This window comes from Pinus tabuliformis, chromosome 3_2, assembly GCF_031772625.1.
Source record: "Pinus tabuliformis cultivar Carrire ecotype Pingquan chromosome 3_2, CPIR1, whole genome shotgun sequence".
Lineage (NCBI taxonomy): Eukaryota > Viridiplantae > Streptophyta > Pinopsida > Pinales > Pinaceae > Pinus > Pinus tabuliformis.
The window spans coordinates 7,268,915-7,284,443 of NC_142302.1; the positions used below are offsets into that span (position 1 = coordinate 7,268,915).

General features: G+C 37.1%; 1 pseudogene; it reads right to left on the minus strand.

Annotated features, from left to right (window-relative positions):
* Positions 1–1,539: 1,539 nt before the first annotated feature.
* LOC149179544 (guanine nucleotide-binding protein alpha-1 subunit-like) lies at positions 1,540–2,404 on the minus strand (annotated as a pseudogene).
* Positions 2,405–15,529: the final 13,125 nt, after the last annotated feature.

Consider the following 15,529-nt stretch of genomic DNA (forward strand, 5'->3'; position numbering starts at 1 on the left):
TTGTACCTATTATGAATAGGTATATGAATGCTAAAAAATAATGCTCTACTACATTATTGTTATAGATGCACTATTATAGCTACCTCCTTGTAAACCAACAACCCTAATCATGCAACTTTACCAAGAATGGGTTTCTCCCTCAAGTCCTTATTCCATCTTGAGACAGTTTTGCATTCGAATCAGAAGACACAATGGATATGGTGAAGAACAACAATGGGCTAGACCAAATATTATTGAAGGAACCTCGTAAACTAGTAAACATGTTTGGAGGCCAAGTGTCTTCTTAGAAGAATGACCGAGGAGAGGAATTCTTGTTTATGAGTAGTGGGGTCATTTTTAAGCCACCAAAAGAAATAAGAGGGATTCCAATTTTCTTTCCTCAATTTGATAGCTCTAGATCACTGGAGCAATATGGTTTTACATGAAAGATAATTACAAAATATGGAGCCATGTAATAAACTTCCTTGATTCCTCGAACTCCTCCAATATGTTTAATTTCTCCAACCATTTCAGAGCAAGTCATTATTTTTCAAGCGCCTTCAAGAGAATATTAAAAACATAAGGTTCCATAATCTATAGGTATTTTTTCATAGATAAATGGAAATTATTAGCTTTGCACCAAAGGGCCTTTTGTCTTTCTGCCTCTGAAGGAATGTACCTGGATGCATCTTGAAAGAAAACCAACTTCAAAGAAATCGTCAGGGGCCTCTTGAGTGATTTGATACTCTTCTCATAGCTGCAAAAATACCCTGGTGAAAAGAACATAATATGGTATGAGGGAAGCAAAACCAAAGAGTGTCCTAAAGTCATGGAAGATATCTCATGTCCCATGTATATACCCATTAGTTTGGATAAACACCATGCCTGCAACCTCCACAATGTCATCGTACTCAGTGATGCCATTCTCCAATGGTGGTTCATCATTGACAACATCGCCTTCACCGGGTCTTGTTGTACACAATCTCTGAAGCACAAATTATGATGATGTTGATGCCTCTTCATACATACAATTCACTAAATAACATTTGAGTTTTTTTAGTAATTTTTTAAATTTCTCTCCATAGGGGATTATCCCTTTCAAATTCAACAATTTGAACACAATATCTTTCAATTACGCATTAGATCAATTCTTGCAAAACTGATTTGAACCCATTACCAACAAGTTGATCAACAAAAGCACACTCTGCCTCTATGCATTTCTGAAATCAATTTCTCCTCGGATCTTGATTTCTAAGAAATCGAATCCTCAAAACATTATTAAAATGATGCTAAGATCCACTTACCTCAACGCATTTCCGAAAAGATAATTTACTTCAAGCAATGACATCTCTTTGTATCCACTCTAGATCCCATGGATTGACCACGCCTTGGTCAATGATTCAAATTCCTGGGACTTATATTACACATTGAAATAATTCTATTGCTCCACACAAAGTTCCAAACTGCTGGATCAATGATCTATTTTATAAGTTTTTTTTTTTTTTAAGAAGGAAAATACTCTATCACGCCCTCCACCATGCACCTAGTGGCTAATTTCACTCAATACTTCTTTCTACTCTCAGTCCACGTATTCCACAATAATTCACATGGAAAGGTCAACTTGAACCATATCAAAATAATGCAGTGGTCATGCCATATTTTGAATACTCTATCGACACAGTCAACATGTGTATTTTTGAAGTATAGCTCCTCAACTTTCTTCTTGGAAAATTCATGCATGTGTTTAATATGTTGTTTTCCAGAGGTCAAGGTCTTGTAGTCTTCGGACTATTCAAAAACATTTAGAGGTACCTTTAGAACCTTCATTTCAAAAATATGAAATGAAGACTATTCAAAAACATTTAGAGGTACCTTTATAACCTTCATTTCAAAAATATCAAATTTGTTTCAGGAAAAGAAAGAAAAATGTCTTATCGAACCATGCATACTATAAAACCCATTTAAAAATTTCCTTTGTTTCCATCATCTAGTTCTTGGTTTCATCCTCAAATAGTATTTGATTGTAATCAGTAATAGTAACATAAAAAAATTATAGTGGTGACCCCTTCAAACTTATGAATCCATTTTTTCTTTCATTTCTTTGGCCACCAACACCATAAAATGTATAACATTCACTATTTATCCCATTGTCACCAAGCAGATTGAATTGTATTTATGCAACTCCTGTTGCACACACTCTAGCATTAAGAACATCCTCATGTGCTTTCACATAATTTGTTTGAGCCAATCAATAAATATTCTCCATAAAATAATGTGTGTGGTATGGAAGCTAAAGTTCGTTTGCTCTCAAGTAGGTTTCCTAGATTTCCTTGTCATTTTTCAATGTTGTTATATCTTGCACAAGTTTTTGAGGTAGAGGTGGGTAATTTAACCTTCCCCCAATATTAGACATAGTCTCTCCAATTTATTTCTTTTCGAGGCTTATAGCATATTTTGAAAACCTTCCTTGAGCAATGATGCACATCATCTAATGATGAATCAACATTAATATTTAATTTATGAGCTATGCTAGCGACAATACACACAAGCCTTTTAGACACACATTCACATTTTGCATAGTTCATATCAACTATTTGATATTTATTTCAATCTCCATTTGCATGTGTTAAATCTGGAACTTCATCTATTTGTATAAAACTCTTAGCGGGCAGGTCGTCCTAGTAGTTGCTCCTTCCTTGCAAAAAATATTGGCCCCACAATTTTGAATTGCAACTTAGAGTTGCAATAGCTCATGGCGGTGATCTTACTTTGATATATCACATTAGAAATACAAATAACAAGCCATTTACTTTCATTAGTTGATTTAGTTGCGTGGAATCCTAGAGGATAAAAAATCTAAATCCATAGTGATTTTGGGGATGAGCAATAGAAGCATATGTTGTATATTGATGGTGCATCAATAGAAACGCCTATTACTTTGAAGCCAGGTGAGGAATGGAATTAGTAGTGGGTAACAATGGGTTTCTAACATAGGATGGGTAAAACTACAAGGATCCTTTATGAGAATATGATGTTTGTTGTCGTAGCTGCATCTACATATTTTTTATGCCTTGGTAGATAGGGCATGATAGGTAATAACAAGATTAAGATGTTTTTTTATGATAAACTTCCTTCATCTTTAACAAATTAGAAATATTAGAAAAACCTTTACCTTAAGTTACCTTAGTTTTATAGATCTGATACTTACAAATATGAATTCTAGATCTCAGCATGTGTAGGAGAATTTGAATCACAACATACTTTTGAACTGCTTGAAGGCCATAACATGAAAATGTTGTTCCTAGCAAGGTCTGTGATTGCCTTTGGGGTGTTTGTTAGTTGTAAATTGCCTCCAAATTTCACTTGTGCAAATACCCAACGATTATCAATAGAAATGTTATAAGAAAAGAGATCTCCCTGAAGCCGCTTTGTCAACTATTGATATTCCCTGGTTACTCAGGAAAACAAAAAAATGTTGTTACACTATACTTTATGCCAAGCCAATAACAACATGCAACATTTATTGAATTTTATTGATCTACCATCCTACCTTACTTGAGAATTGAGATATTTTATTTAGTGTAGGAGTATTTCTAGTGAAGCCACGCACACAACAAATTTATAAGCATGCTCACACCCAAATATGAAAAATTTACCTCGATGGCTTCCCAAACATGAGAGGGAAGTTACTCTTATAGAGATGATTCCAAAAACTATCAAAGGATGGAATGGTATGGTGGCTTGTTGATAGTTTGGAACCAATTTTAGATGCATCTTCTATCTCCTTAGCTCTCTTTGATTGTCATGTCATGAAGTTCTTCGGAAAATTGGTCATGACATCCCAAAATGCACAAAGGATCTGGGGACAAACATGCCAAAATTTCTTCAATTTTTGTCTCAAGTGGTTTCTCCTCATTAGATGTGGTCCATGAATCTTGGATCTGCTCCAAATTTATATTAGGATAATTAGAAGAGTCTTCAATGTCCTATTCTTGTAGTACATGGATTCTTTAATCTTATATAGACTGATCCTCAGTGACTATACTGGAGTGTGGACACGGATTTGAAAATATCCTTGTAGGTGCATGTCCTTCTTTACTCAACAAGTGATTGAGCATCTGTAAATTCTTCTAGTTGGTCTACTAATCCCTATCTTGCACATGGACTAGTGTATGGGGTCTTTACAAACTAGAACAAGGATTCTAGGAAAATAGATGAAATATTTCACACCACACAAAACAAATTCTAAAGAAAAACATGTTTTCAGGAAACTGACGCTACTGAGACATTCTTGTCACCAAGTTTTCCATTGGAATGATAAATGCTTCCCTTTCCATTCAACACTCTAAATAAAACATACTTGCATATATACATAAAACATGATGAGGCTTCGGATAAACCCCAACAAAAGTGGATGTAGTAGGCTACGAACCTTTTCAAATATTTTGAAATGAGGGCATATTTGCATCTTACTTTTTTTCCTCCCCCAAGTCACAAGTGTTGGAAAAACAAGAAAATACTAATTGTCTAATCCCTTTTAGCACCTCCCTAACAACAACAACAAAAATGTTGAGTAAATTATATGTATAATTTCTAGAAATTGAATCATCAATCTAGGGCTCATAAGATTTGAGGTGCAAGCATGGGAAATGTGGGACCAAAGTCGATGTCAACCGATCAAGAAAATGTTGATAAATAAAATTGATCCATAGAAACATTTCATCAATGGATGAAAGGTTACTCAAATGTTTTCTTAGCACCAACCATAGTCTTTCCCTAAGGTTCATGTGATCTCTTATCAAGCTTATTTGGTCCTTCAATCTTCAATGGATCAACTCCTATGGATAACTCAATATGTAATAAAAAGATTTACAAATTGAAAGCATAAACTATATCTGAATTGTAAACAAGGAAATCAAATCCACAACTAGACTAGCTAACTAGAAATAAATGAACACAATGCACACCATAGAATGGGGGCCTTGCCAATCCTAGTATGCACTATGGAGAAGGTATAAACTAAAAGAGTACTTTAAGCTAGAGACAAAATATCAACAGTTGATTATTATGAGATGAAAATGGGAGATTACAAATATCCAAACATGGATTGCATTCCCTCTTATAATAATCCTCCTTACATTTTTATTACGAAACTTCTCACTTGTTCTATGATTGTATATATACAAAGAAGAGCAATGGAGTGAATCAAAACTAATTGATTCAAATCAACATTATCTAGGAGCAATTAGTTTACAAGATATTTGATTTCTCATGTTTGATGGATCTTGGTTGCAAAAGTAACCCCAAATCTGATTACAATTGATCTCACACAACATAAAAATGTTAATAATAGGCTGATTTGGTTTCCTTTGTTGGTTGGGCACGCTGATTTTTCTATAACAATGGAGAAGAGGGCCAAAAATGTAAATCTTAGCAAGCCCATATTAGAAAAATTTCCATATCTCTTGTATTATTCGATATTTTTGAAAACTACTCACAAGCTAGCTAAATGATAATGTTCTACACAAAACCCATGTCTTAGATTTTCTAAATTCATCTCTATCAACTCAAAAATTGTGCAAGAAGATAATTGTTATTATTATGGCACATATTTGATTGAAGACGTTTCGACCATGGGTTTGAAGCTACCCTATAAGACTTGGGTGTGATATAATGAACATTATACCATGTCAAACGTCCTAGTGACAAAACCCACATTCTAAAATACTCCCCATAAATGTGTGGATATGCAAATCATGGAGATCGATTGCAGAAAGTGAAATTAACTAAGAACATATGTCATCATCAAGATTAGACTAAGCCCTATTCTAATTCATTAAAAACAAAGGAAATTATGAGTATTAACAACATTTTATTCATCAAGCTTGTTAAGAACATAACTATGGGTGAATGTGGTAATAAGCATGGTAAAAATATGCAAAAAGGAGACCATTTGAAAATATAAAGGATGTTAATTTTATGATCGAACAATTATGATAGAGAATCATATTGGGAAGAACTGGAAATTGGAGGGGCTCTTATTGATCAATATATTATTTTTTGTGGTGATTTAATTTTTCCTTGGGCCTTAGAGAAGTTTGGGAGTAATGCACCCATTTGGGTCCTCTCCATCAATACTTTTTAGATCTTCCCTTGCACCATTGTGTCATAGATATGGATTCAATCAAGCTATCTCCTACATGGATGAATGGATGCTCAGGTGGAAGTGAAGTATCCAAGTGGTTGGATCGATTTATTGTTTCTGAGGAGGCTCTCTCCTTGGGTATTAATTTATTATCCATAGTGGTATCGGGAGGGGTATCAAACCAATAACCTATACATTTTTAGTTTTCCTTCAGAGATGGTTCCAAGTCAATCCCATTTCTTTTAAATTATGCATGGTTGGAAGAGGAAGAATATAAATCATTGGTGGGTAGCAAGTGGAGACATTTAAGTTTTTTTGGCACTTCTACACATATGGAATAATTTGCAAGAAATTTGGTATGTGTCAAATAGGCCTTGAGGTTATGGGGAAAGGAACATCACGCTAAAAAGCAGGCAAGGCTAGATGAAGTAGAAAATTAGATAGAATAGTTTTTCTCCCTATTGGACGCAAATTCAATTTTTGATGAGAACTTGGAACGATTAAAATCTCTAGAAGTGGAAAGACACTCTTTGCTCCTAGAAGAGGAAGAGCATTGACGTCTCAAAGGTTAGGCCTTCTAGCTCTCTTCAGGTGACCACAACTCTAAATTATTCCATCAATTTTCAAATGGTAAAAAAATGGCCAATTCCATATGGTGTATCAAAGACTCAAATTGTTCCTCCTTTCATTCCTTTGTGAAGAAAGTGGTAGAAGGAATTCAATTTTAATAGGAACTCTTTAATCTCCCCTCATGCGATGTCCAATTTAGGATATTCTTGTTAGGAAAAATATTGGAGGGGTGGGGTGCATGAATCAGTATTTTACACACTTCAATTTCAATTTCTTATTCTGATTTTTATACGTGACTGTTGTAAAGGAAACTAGCATATGTACGTGACTGTACTACAGAAACCCACATATATCCAGATAACTTATCTAATCACCTGTGCAGTATTAATCAATGCGTTATTATTCCATTATTCATCAATTAAATAGTAATTATGAGTAGTTAAGAAGGAGATAGAACATTAGCACACACAACCATATGAGCACCAGGATTTTTAGGTGGAAACCAAATGTGGGGAAAAACCATCGATGTTATTGTCTTTGTCTTCTTCTTTTATTAAAAAATAATCTTCTTACAATCTTGTATTAGCACAGACTTTAACCAATACGCAGGCTCCTACATATAGAGGGCTACAACCTTCTCTCGTTTTCCAGGTCCTACTGAAAGGGAGCTACAACCCCCTTTCTGAAGGCTGATATCCTCAACTCTTTGTGGATCACTTTTCAGAATGCTTCAAACTAGATCCAATCCCAACAATTCTGAAATCAACTACTCAAATATTGGATCATCAAATCTTCTAATGTAACCAATGCAACTTGATTAAACTAGATCAGAACAAATCATACCAATGTGTAGCCACTCATCAATATACCAAGTCAAACATTGTTCCCCATCTTAGAAACCAATTGTTGCCATTGCATACCCTGATCAAGCATGCATCATATTATATACGTTATTGTTCTTAATAATGCCTACATATTTATGCGCTTCTCCTGAAGAATACCTGCGTACAGATCTCAAAATATTGATAACTAAATCTAAATCATTGTGCCATTGAATCAATCACCCAAACAAATATTGAAGCCAACATAAATCAATGAACCAAATACAGATCATCACACAGTAGCATCATCACTTATTCAAATTCTAATCATAATCAATTTAGCCCAATCAATACTATCAAACACAAATTATTGTAAGAGATAATTCATTGATAGACAACAACAAACACAACAAAACAGATCAACCATTATCAGCATAGCATACTGCAAAGCCTTAGTAGATTTACACAAATCTGATAAAGCACTTCTGCATATGTACGTGCTTTTCATACTTAACACATGCGTACAAATTTTTCCATACTACAGAATATATATGCGACTAGTCATAAGAAGATCTGTGTACGTACACGATCTCGCAAAGGAAAACTAGTGTACATATCTGAAATCACTGAGTCAAGCTTTTGTTGCAACCATAGAATATACTTCACAACCCTTACTATCTTATATTCATGTGAGAGCATCATTAACACCACAGATCTATCACAGTTAGATATTTTCAACAAGGAAATCAAACAAGTACATATGATACCATCCTTCAGATTTTTCATATCTGTGTCTTTTTCTTGCTCCTTGGTCCACACATGTTTCAGATCAAATCATTCATAGAAAAAACAAAACTTGCACACCTAACACTTTGATCTCCATTTCCTTATATAGCTTAGGCCTTAGCCAATCCCTTAGTAATGACGATGGTATTCTTTGACGAGATCAAATATTTGTTGTTGTGCTCATTACTATGGGTCAATACCATGGTAAATACCCTCGGTATTGACAATACCATGGTGCTGAAACTTTACGTGACTTTTCTTCACCATATCCACATATGTAAACAACCTTTATTCGCAGGACCCGCGTATACTTTCCAAACCTCACCTTTATCATTCCTCTATCTCTGAACTCATATTCCTTTGTATATCTCACCTGTAGCATCTGCATAACCATCATGTTGACATATTTATCAAGCAGATTTCCCTCAAGGACAACACATTAGTCATAATGCCAAAAATCCCCCCCTCTGGACTTGATGGAAACCACTTTGGTGTTTGGTCACCACTAACTATAGATACTTGTATACACATATGTAGACATACCAAGATTCTCTCCAAGTATTGATCTAAATTTAAATGGGAATGTAAAAAATTATAGATATAACCATAAATATAGAGATGCAACAGAAATAAAACTTCATTTCATTAATATCAAATACTGAAATATTCTTACAAACAGAATGACAATAAGACTAGCTTGGGCGATGGAAGCTTATCTTTGAGAAAATATGTGGTAGTTACATGCCTCAGAATTGTGTTACAATAAGGCTTTAAGGCCTATTTATTATTGATAAACAATGGAAAACCTTAAACATCCAAAAACCTAACCCTAGGAGATGAAACACCAAACTATGGGCCTTGTTGGGTTAAGTTGGTGCATCAACTTCCCGGGGCCGTAACTTTGGCATACTATCTCCATTTGACGCACATGATACCTCATTAGAAAGCTCTATCCGAGGACTAAAACTATTGAAACCAAATAATAAATTTAAAAATCGTATTTACCACCAATGTTTTTCCCAAAGAAATGTCGTTTAGGGCCTCAAAACAACTCTGAAAGTTCAAAACCTGAAAAACTGACAAAAATAATAAATTGTGCTACAACTAAGGAAAGTGAAAAACTGAAAGAAACAATGGTGGGGATCCAAGTGGAATAGGAGTGTGGCCACCAATATCCACCTGGATCATTCCTTGCCCCCTTAGGAAGCAATGGTCCCCATTGCGTTGAGTTCCTCCATGAGATGAGGAAACTTCTGCAGAACTTGGTCTCTGTTGAGCCACTTTCCCTGGTGAATGATCCAAAAATGGATCCTGGATAAACCTCTAAGTCTAAAAGACTTCATGCAAGAGGTAAAAGCTGCCAAATGGCACAAATCCTTTGTAAATTAGAGGAAAATGAAATTTGTAGGCTACTCTCAGAAATAGTCTCATTGTAGAGATATCCTCATTCTAAATCCAACACAACTTGAATGGGCAAAAACGGACTCTAGATGAAGGAGTTATTGGAAAATGAAAATTTCCCAATGTCCTTAGAAAAGGAGGCAATTTCATTAAATTCTAAACTATATCGAAAATTTTGGTTTTAGTATAGGCTCATGGGCCAATCCATAGCTGACACATGGCATACCAGGATTGGGCCACATGGCCTTGTTTGATTGGTCTAAGAGGAAATATCGCATCGCAATTATTTCAAATGGAAGGACCTTGGGTCATCGACGATTGCGATAAGCCATTGCCACTTTATTGCATTGCACAGATTCATGGGAGGACTTAACAAAAGGTCGAAGGACACAATGATTTGCGATTGCAATTATTGCATTGCACATAACCCAAGGGGAAGGACCCATAGCGTTGAGAAGGGTCAATGCGACTTGCGACTGCAATCGCCGATATCAGTGGATCATTGTCGGCGATCCCAAAAGGGAAGGACCCTAGGTCTAACGACATGTGATATGCGATGCAAACTAGTCCTGAAAGGGTTCCGGAATGGAAATGTATGTAATTACAAATCTATCCAAAGCCATTTCTTACGTTAATTTCACCGTTTTTAATGTATTTCCAAAATACAAAGGGACAGGGCATTTCGGCATGCGATGGTGACTTGCAAGCAGACCCAATAGGAGAATAAGGTGGGTTTAAGGACTTTTTGAAGTCTGATACATTGAGTTTTGGTGGATTTTCTCCGTTTAAAATACATTTTCCTGTGTAAAACAAAAGGCGACTGCGTTTGGGATTCTGAAGGATTCCAAGAGGCCTGAGGCACTCTTACATTACAGAAATGGTGACCACCTCCCCTTGGCGTTAAGCAATGATTGTATAATGCCTAGAAGAGGAATCTGAAATGAATAGGTAGCGCAGCTTTGGCTTTGAAGCCACAGACAGAGAGCCAAGAAAAGGAGGCAGCGTTGAGATAGAAAAAGAGAGAGAGCAGCAAAAGGAGGCACGAAAATTCACAGAGATGGAGAGGAAACACTGAGAGCACAATTGATTCCTTCGCTTGGAGGTCGAGCAAAGCACTAATAACATAGAGAGTGGTGAATTCTCATTCGTGGAGGCAGCATGATGCTCAAGAGAAGATCCGAGAAGCTCATGGAGCCCCGTAATGCTCAGTGAATGTGTGGGCAGAGTTGGAGCATTGAGGAACCCATTGGGAGGCTCAGTGTGCCAGAGCGCTTAACAGAGTGAAGCCACCAGGGGTTGGAGGTAGCGCATAAATACTTTAGTGAAGTATCAGAAAGGACAACCAGGGGTAAGGTGGTATTCTGAGCCCATTGGTTCCTTTGTAAACCATATGGAGTTGAGTCAAGGACTTGTTAAAAAGAATTCAGCCATAATCCCAAAGAGCCTAATCAAGTTATTAGAACTCAAGGAGACGTAGCCCAAGATATGAGGGTGAACTCCATATTAATTTTTGTCTTATGTGTATTGTTTTACTGCTACCTTATTCACTGTGATATGCATTTATGTATATGTTCAAGCACATTTAAATATCATCATACACAGCATATTTTAAAGCACATAACAGCCAACAATAAAAACAAGCATATGTCTATACTTTAAAGCATTTCTTAATTCTGCATTGGTTAATCAAATAGACTTGGGAAAATTCAAGCTTTGAGAGTGGGAGAGGTTCTTGTAAGCTAGACAAGAAGCCTAAGAGCCCCATTTTCAGATCAGGGTGTATCAAAGATTAAGATTGACTAACCACACCTTTAGGAAGGTTATAACAAAATGCTTGATTGATAGAGCAAAGACTGCTTGTCTGAAAGGTGTTTGAACAGCAAGAGGCTAAATTGTATGTTTGTTTTGCAGACTGACTATTTTTTGAGTTTGCAGAGGTAAAGGGGAAGTTAGTGATACCTCAGTCCAGGAAGGACAAGAAGGAAGAAGAGCTGAAGGCATTCTTCTATCCCAAAGGACCTCAAGGCAATCCAAAACACAAGAGGTTTTTTGCAAGAGGTTGCTTAAATAAGTTTTTTTATTGTTGAAGTTTTTTTCTTGTTCATTGGCATAATGACAACTTCTACAAGTGGATCCTCAAATTTTTCTCTCTTCACGAGACTCTTTGATGAAGACATGAAGCAATAATTATCCAAGATGCTGGATATGGTGAGAGAAATGTATGAGGATGGAAGGAAGAGCAACATGCTTAGAAAGCAACTGAATTCCATGAAGGAAGAGAGTTGCTTGCTAACAAATTGCAGGAAATGGAGAGGCAACTTCATATTGCAAATATGAAACTGAAGAGGATGCATGAGTTGGAGTCACAGCTCTTTGTTTCCCAAGAAGCCTTAGTCAAGTATCAGCATGAAGAAGAGGTAAGCTGTTCTAGTTTGTCTTCAAATTATTCTAAGAATGTTTGTATTGGTTCTTTTGAAAAACATACTAGAGGCATAGGTTCCAAACTATTGTCCAAGATGGGCTATGAAGGAAAGGGCTTGGGAAAGCATGCACAAGGTATCATTGAACCAATAATGATTGAGGAAAGGCCTAAGTATTTGGGTCTTGGCTATGGACAGTCTTATGGAGAGAGTTCCAAAGCTGCCATGAAGGCCATTGAAACTGTTCCAAGGAGTTTCATTGCAGGTCCTCTATCTCAAGAGTGTGAAGATTGTGTTTAGGAGGAATGCAATGGCTTGAAACATCATTTGTAGGGTGTAGGTGTTCAGAAGCACACCCTTGAACCAGAGAGTTGTGGAAACTCTAACAGCCTTGAAGAGATTGATGGGATTCCAAAGGGAGCCACTTCTTCATTTTCTTCACCTCCGTATGAAGACAATAAAGGTGAAAGAGGCAAGTATAAATCTGGTTCTAACCATAGTCCTTTTTATTTTTCAAAGCATGATAAATTTCCACATAGATATGGGAAAAGAATTGCATGTTACTTTTGTGGTTTGGATAACCATCATGTTTCTACATGTTGGAAGAGAATGGCCACATACAGGAAACTTTTGAAGGAAAAGAAGCAAGCAGCCAAAGGTCCATTGGACAAGGCAAATCATGCTGTCAAGAGGATGCATATGTGTTGCACTTACTACCATAAGCAAGGGAATCTTGCTGAAAGGTGTTGGACTCTGAATGTAGCAATGCTTCCACTAAAGCTGAGGGAGAAGGTGGAAAGAGAAGATGGCAGAAATGGAAAGGAAGATTCCATGACTGATGTGTCTCAGAATGATTCACATATTGATGCTGATGTGCAAACAAAGGAAGGACCTTTGAAATGGATTGGTAAGAAATGGTTAGAGTTCTTATCCAATTAAAGATTGCATGTCTATTGATGCATCTGTTTGCATTTCTTTGTTAATGGAATGCAAGTTGCAGGATTTTACCAAGAAGGTGAATGGAAAAAGTTGAGTAGGAGGCTCACTTTGTTGTTGCAATATTATGTTCATTTTAGCTTCGAAAGTACAATGTACTTAAGCGAAAGTTGAAGGATGAAATACATGCATGAGCATGAGATGCATGAACACAGGGATGTTGAGGCTTTACTTGTATTTGGACATGTATGTGTGATTAACTTGTAGGGTTGATTGCTTTGACGTACATATGATGTTGACTTTAGAGAAGTTAACTTGATCTCCAAATGGAGATAATGATGAGGTATTTCATCTTTTGGAAAAGAATCCAAATGGTCTTTTTCTACATGCTTGACTTGAAGGGTCATTTGCTTTAAATGCATGTTTTGTGGGCTTGTTATCTAGTCCATCGTTTGTATGCAGATGTAAGACATGGAGGTATTCATAAGATGTGAAAATCTATTTCTTTTGTTGAAGCAGGAGTTTAGTCCATCCAGTTGTTGTCTGTATGCATGTTGTTGTTAACAATGCTGTTGGCAGCTTGTCAAACAGGTACAAATAAAAGTTTTGTAGAGCAGATGTACTTCACATTTGTTGAGCCACCTTGGATCAATGATCAAGGCAGAGAAGCTCAAAACTACCTTCTATGACCATTTCAATAGAAGTTCTACAGGAAGGCAAGGAGGAAGACAACTCTTCTCAGGGAAACCAGCCCATCCAAGAGAAGAGAAGTGGTCAAAAACTTTGGTTCAAAGGCACTGTGCAAAGGCAAGTGTAGGGGAGGTTGAAAGAAGAGGGTGAGTCACTCTCATTTACTATTCAAATCATTATATCAGTCTTTTGGAGACCAAAGTTCTTTAGTGGGAAGGCGTGATCTAAAAATGGATTCTGGATAAACCTCTAAGTCTAAAAGACTTCATGCAAGAGGTAAAAGGTACCAAATGGCACGAATCCTTTGTAAATCAGAGGAAATGAAAGTCACAAACTTCTCTCAGAAATAGTCCCATTGCAGAGATCTCCTCATTCTGAATCCAATGCAACTTGAATGGGCGAAAACGGACTCCGGATGAAGGAGTTATTGTAAAATGAAAATTGCCCAATGTCCTTAGAAAAGGAGGCAATTTCATTAAATTCTGAACTATATCGAAAATTTTGGTTTTAGTATAGGCTCATGGGCCAATCCATAGCTGACACATGGCAGGCCGGGATTGAGCCACGTGGCCTTGTTTGATTGGTCTAAGAGGAAATATTGCATCGCAATTATCTCGATTGTCGCTTTATCGCATTGCACAGATTCATGGGAGGACTTAACAAAAATCCAAAGGACGCAATGATTTGTGATTGTGATTATCGCATCACACATAACCCAAGGGGAAGGACCCATAGCCTTGAGAAGGGTCAATGCAACTTGCGACTGCGATCACCAATATCGGCGGATCGCTGTCGGCAATCCCAAAAGGGAACGACCCCAGGCCTAGCGACATGCGATATGCAATGTCAACCAAACCCAAAAGGGTTCCGAAATAGAAATGTATGTAATTATAAATATGCCAAAAGCCATTTCTTACGTTAATTTCACCATTTTTAATGTATTTCCAAAATACAAAGGGACGGGCCATTTCGGCATGCGATGGCGACTTGCAAGCGGACCCGATAGGAGAATAAGGTGGGTTTAAGGACTTTTTGAAGTCCAATACATTGAGTTTTGGCGGATTTTCTCCGTTTAAAATATATTTTCTTGTGTAAAACACAAGGTGACTGCGTTTGGGATTCTGAAGGATTCCAAGAGGCCTGAGGCACTCTTACGTTACAGATATGGTGACCACCTCCCCTTGGAGTTAAGAAATGATTGTATAATGCCTGGAAGAGGAATCTAAAACGAACACGCAGCGTAGCTTTGGCTTTGAAGCCACAGATAGAGAACCATGAAAATGAGGCAGCACTGAGACAGAAAAAGAGAACGAGCAGCAAAAGGAAGCGCGGAAATTCGCAGAGGCAGAGAGGAAACGCCGAGAGCACAATTGATTCATTTTCTTGGAGGTCGAGCGAAGCACTGATAACACAGAGAGTGGTGAATTCTCATTCGTGGAGGTAGCATGATGCTCAGGAGAAGTTCCGAGAAGCTCATGGAGACCCGTAATGCTCAATGAATGTGTGGGCAGAGTTGGAGCACTGAGGAACCCATTGGGAGGCTCGGTGTGCCAGAGCGCTTAACAAAGCGAAGCCAGTAGGGGTTGGAGGCAACGCATAAATACTTCAGTGAAGTATTAGAAAGTAAAGAGACTGAATGCTCGAGCTATTGCTAGTGTTGTTTGAGTTGAAGAAAGAAGAAGGATTCCAGAGACAGTAAACAATTCTGAGGAAGTCAGATAAGCTAGAAGCTCAAAGGAGCTCAGAGCACTTACTGAAAGAATTAGTCCAGAGAATCCTAG